Below are 6,000 nucleotides of genomic sequence, written 5' to 3'. Positions count from 1 at the left end.
CATGCTATAACACACACGTGCTAGTTAAAGTTTTTAAAATTTGGGTCTCAATAGCATGTGTACACTATAGCGCGCATGCACTATTGAGACCTAAATAGTGCATAGAGAGGGAAGAAGAGAGGCAAAGTAAGAGTGAGAGAGAGAGGGGGGATGGGTGTGTGTGCGTGTGTGTGTGTGTGTGTGTGTGTGAGAGTGAGAGAGAGAGAGAGAGAGAGAGAGAGAGAGAGAGAGAGAGAGAGAGAGAGAGAGTAGGGGATGGGAGAGGGGAGAGAGAGAGTAAGGGATGAGAGAGAGAGAGAGTAGGGGTGACAGAGACATTATAGGATGGGAGAGAGAGGAAGTGTGAGAGAGAGTAGGGGTGACAAAGATAGAGTATGAAATGGGAGAGAGAGATTAAGAGCAGTGGATGGGAGAGAGAGGAAGTGTGAGAGAGTGAGTAGGGGTGGAAAATAGAGTACATGATGGGAGAGAGATATTGAGAGTAGGGGATGGAAAATAGAGAGTAGGCAGTGGGACAGGGAGCGAGAGAGGGAGAGAGAGAGAGGAGGATGGGAGTGTGTGTGAGAGAGAGTAGGGCATGAGGGAGAGTGTGAGAGTGAGAGAGAGTAGGGGTGGCAGAGAGAGAAAGTAGGGGATGGGATAGAGGAGAGAGAGAGTAGGGGATGGGGGAGAGAGAGTAGAGAGGGAGAGAATGAGAGAGAGAGATAGTAGGTAGTGGGAGAGGGAGAGAGGGGGGATGAGAGTGTGTGAGAGAGATCTAGAGAGTAGGGGATGGGAGATGAGAGAGAGGGGGAATGGGAGTGTGTGGGTGTGTGAAAGATAGAGAGTAGGGGATGGGAGAGGGGAGAGAGAGAGAGTAGGAGATAGGAGAGAGAGTAGGTGATGGGAGAGGGAGTAAGAGAGGGAGAGATAGGGGGAATAGGAATGTGTGTAAGAGAGAGAGTAGGGGATGGGAGAGAGAGGAAGTGTGAGAGAGAGTAGGGGTGGCAAAGAGAGTACAAGATGAGAGATAGAGATTGAGAGTAGGGGATATGGGAGAGAGAGAGAGTACAGGATGGGAGAGAGATTAAGAGTAGGGGATGGGGGAGAGAGAGTAGGCAGTGGGAGAGGGAGAGTGAGAGAGAGAGGAGGATGGGAGTGCATGTGTGTGCAAGAGAGAGAGTAGGGAATGGGAGAGGGGGGAGAGAGAGAGTAGCTTGGTGGGAGAGGGAGTGGAAGAGGGAGAGATATGGGTATGAAAATGTGTGTAAGAGAGAGAGAGTAGGGGATGGGAGAGAGTGTAAAAATATGAGAGAGAGTAGGGGGTCGTAGAGAGAGAGTGTAGAGAGGGAGAGAGTGAGAGTGAGAGTGAGAGTGAGAGTGAGAGTGAGAGAGAGTAGGTGGTGGGAGAGGGAGTGGGAGAGGGAAAGTAAGTGAGAAACATAGTAGGGGATGGGAGAAGGGAGAGAGAGTAGCCCAAGAGAGAGAGTAGTAGATGGGAGAGAGAGTAGGTGGTGGGAGAGGGAGTGGGAGAGGGAGAGAGAGAGGGAGGATGGGAGTGTGTGTAAGAGAGAGAGTAGGGGATGGGAGAGAGTGTGAGAGAGTGAGAGAGAGTAGAGGGTGGTAGAGAGAGAATGGGATGGAAGAGCGAGTGAGAGTAGGGGATGAGAGACTAGGAGGATGGGAGAGAGAGTAGGGGATGGGAGAGAGAGTAGAGAGGGAGAGAGAGAGTGAGAGAAAGATAGTAGGTGATGGGAGATGGAGTGGGAGAGGGAGAGAGAGGGGGGATGGGAGTGTGAGAGAGATCTAGAGGGTAGGGGATAGGAGAGAAGAGAGAGTGAGAGAGACTAGGGGATGGGAGACCTAAGAGAGAGTGAGAGAGAGTAAGGGATGCAAGAGAGAGAGAAGGTAGTGGGAGAGGGAATAGGAGAGGGAGAGCAAGAGAGAGTAGGGGATGGGAGAGAGAGTAGGCTATGGGAGAGGGAGAGAGGGGGGATGAGAGAGTGTGTGTGTGTGTGTGAGAGAGTAGGAGATGGGAGAGGAGAGAGGGTGAGAGAGAGTAGGGTATGAGAGAGAGAGTAGGCAATGGGAGAGGGAGAGTGAGAGAGTAGGGGATGAGAGAGGGGAGAGAGTAGGGAGAGAGAGAGTAGGGGATGGGAGAGGGGAGAGAGAGAGTAAGGGATGGGAGAGGGGAGAGAGAGAGTAGCTTGAGAGAAGGGGTGATGGGAGTGTGTGAGATAGAGAGAGTAGGGGATGGGAGAGGAGAGAGAGTGAGAGAGAGTAGGTGGTGGGAGAGGGAGAGCAAGAGAGAGTAAGGGATGGAAGAGGAGAGAGAGTGAGAGAGAGCAAGGGATGGAAGAGGAGAGAGAGCAAGAGAGAGTAGGGGATGAGAGAGAATAGAGAGTAAGAGAGTAGGGGATGGGAGAGAGAGTGAGAGAGTATGCGATGGGAGAGGGAGTAGGAGAGGGAGAGGGAGAGTGAGAGAGTGAGTAGAAGATGGGAGAGGAGAGAGAGACTGAGAGAGAGTAGGGGATTGGAGAGGAGAGAGAGTGGAGAGAGAGTAGGAGATAGGGGATGGTGGGATAGGGAGAGAGGTGCTTTGACATAGTGCATATGCACTTTATAGTGCCTACATACTATGTGAAATCACCAAAAAATGGTCACAAGGCAATTTTGGGTCCCTTTTGATCCATATTCTACTTTTTATTTGTTGTGAATTCTATTGTTTTGACAAAAAACATGAGTTTCAAGCTATTGGAAGTTAGCAAACACTATTTGAAGACTTTTTGAAGCTAGCAAACACCAAATTCAATCATTGATATGATATTTGAAGGCTTTTTTAATATTCTTTCTATAGAAAAGGTTAGTGTGGTTCTTTTTAAATATTGTTTGTTGATATATAGAGATAACTTTGATTATAATTTGACATGTTGTTTAATATATAGTGAATTCATTGAAATTTGTATGTTTGAATGAATTGTTATTTTGAAATGGTTAGAAATTTGGCAAGTTGTTTGATATATATTGTGTATTCATTGAAATAATTGTAATTTTTATATGTATTTGAATGATTTGTAATTTATGAATTGTAAGTAATTCAAATGTTTGAATAATTTGACATGTAGAAATCATCATCATGTCAAGGAGGAAACCAAAAATGCAAACAAATGAAGATAGGGAGAGAGATTTGGCAATTAAAAGAGATAAAATTAAACTACTACATGAAGAAAGAAAATTGCAAAGCAATAATGAAGAATTAACTTTTGAAGAGGATCAAGAACCATCGATACAAGGAAACAAAGAGGAAGAATTCGAAAGACAAAGAGAATGAATGAGACTGTTACACTCAAGAAGATAGTTGAATTGTGAAGCTACACCATCTTCCAATGTTGGAGTCATATCATCCTCTAATGTTGAAGAGACACTAATTTGTAGATCCAATGATGTACACACTCCATCATGTGATGTTGAAGGCACAAAATCAACATATCAAGTAGGTGATATTCCATTTTTTGCATCTTATTTCCAAGGCACATCATCTTTGGTTCAAGGTACGCAAAACACTCAAACTTATGTTGATGTTCAAAATGTTGAGGGAATGAAAGAGATTATAACACCTTCTAGAATTCATTTTAGAAAATCAAAATATTTTATTAATATTGTTACTAACATTTTAAAATCAATGCTTGACAAGATTAGCAAGTGTACTTGTCAAAGAAAAGTTAATCATATGTGGAGATTATTCTTTGAAGAATTAAATATTATAGGTCAATGCCAATTATTTGTTGAAATGATGAGAAATTTGAAATTTAGGCCTATCATGAAGATTCTTGGGCTAAGAATGATGGATGATTCAAATAAAAAAAGTATTGTAAAAAATCTAATGAGTGCTTATGACAAAGTGGGTTCTAAATCACACACCAAATATAGTAATATCACAAGACAAGTACTTACATTGACAATAGTAAGTACCCAAATGAGGAAATCTTGACTCATGAGAAAGAAAAGAAAAATATTGAAAATTGGTAGAGATACTCTAAGGAGAGCCATGCTAAGGCATGAGAGATTGGGAGATCCAACAAAAAATGAGTTATGGACATTTAGCAGTAGATTACCAGAAAAGGATAAAGAAATTAGTGAAGCTTTGAAATCATTGATCAAAGATTTTTAGAAAAATAACACACGTGTTTCCTCTAATCAAAGAGATGTTGTAAGAAGGAGGATTGGTAGCCAAAATCGTGACCCACATGCAAAACATTTTTTGGACTCAACTCATACACAATTTTTTACAAAATTTACTGGTATGTATCCTCAAATTTGAATAAGTCATATTTTTTGAGATGGGTAAAAATTTTTATGTGAAGATAAATCACACATGCACAACTACTTGTTGTAGGATACAGATTGACTTTTCTAACCATTTTGATGTTTTTAGGCGTATCAGTGTGTTTTTGCATTCTATGTTTGTTTTGCAGGATTGTGACATGAATGAGCCACCAAGATCTTCAAGGGAATTCATATCCAACATTTTATGTGAAATAAGGGATGGAAAATAATTTTACAAGACATCATGCTTGGATGGTACATGCTTATTTTATGGTTCTCTGCAACTTTTATCAACTTGTGAACATATGGATAGTACACATGCATTAGTATTTAAAGAAACAAGGTAGAATATGTGATTTAGTCATTGAAAAGATTCTAGTGTATGAGTTAATGAAGATCTTTTGTGAAGAAATTATTTATGAGTATGCAAGACATACACATAGAGCTTGATGGTTGGATTTGCAATTCAAGTTGTGCAAAGATATGTTTTTACTAGATACCATTGTTTTAGTTGTAGACTTCATAGATAACTACACACTACAACCACAAAATGAGGTACAAGAAAAGTATTATAATTCTCAATGGGTTTCCATATTTGTTTACATAACATTCATGCATTCATCTACAAGTATAGAGGATGATAGGAAGATTTTGAGGGAGTACCATTTTTACATTAGCAATAATCGATCATATTCTATGGAGTTTGTACATGGTTGTTTTCAACTATTTTATGGAGATTTGGCTAACAGGGGAATAACATATCGTCAACACATTATTTGGTCAGACAATTGTTCATCTCAATTCAAGAATGCACAGATGTTCTATTGGTTGAGCAAGATGCATAAGTTGTGTAGAATTTAATATATGTAGAATTTCATAGAGGCTGGTCATGGAAAGAGAGAGCATGATGGTGTTGACACATGCGTCAAAAGAGCCTTAGCTTGTGAAGAAGTAAAGTAAAAAGATGGAGCAATATTGATAGATGCAAAATTCATCATCCAGTGGTAACATTACAATGGGTCTACTGTTCATATATTTTTTGGTTGATAGATAATACTAACATTGCACCATATAAGGATTGTTGCACGCTAATAAGATCCAGTGAGTTGCACTCTTTTAGAAGCTCTAATGTAGGTTCATGGAGTATCCACACACAAAAAATGGCATGCTATTGTCCATCATGTGTAGAGGAAAATTAGGATGAATGTGAATCAACTGAATGGGTGGACAAATGGAATATACGAGTTTTGGACCCAATTGACACCTATCATCCCCCATAAGCACTGAAAATGATAGAGACGGATTCGTCTATTGAATTTGACCACTTTTTTTTGTTTTAGTGCAACTTGGTAATATATATTTATATATCTTTGTAATTTTAATATGTAACTTTATAACTTTTACCTAAGTATTTTTTGAATTAATGACCACATTTTGTACATTTGTCACTACAGGTCATGTTTTTCCTATTATTGTACCTAAAGACAATGAAGAAGGGATAGATTATTATTTGTGTTGTTGTGTCCAAGACAAACAAAAATTGGATGACTTGGTTATAGATGGTGAAGGTTTAGAGTACCATATGAGTGCGATGGTTATAATTGGTACATGGCTTAGACGATATTCTCTGAAGAACCCTAACTTGTGGTTATTTAAGAATTGGCAAACAAAGAGGAAGATTCTTCATTATTCAAA

This window comes from Cupressus sempervirens, chromosome 2 (assembly GCF_028749045.1).
Source record: "Cupressus sempervirens isolate cs-2001-9-10 chromosome 2, ASM2874904v1, whole genome shotgun sequence".
NCBI lineage: Eukaryota > Viridiplantae > Streptophyta > Pinopsida > Cupressales > Cupressaceae > Cupressus > Cupressus sempervirens.
This window is presented reverse-complemented; position numbering follows the sequence as displayed.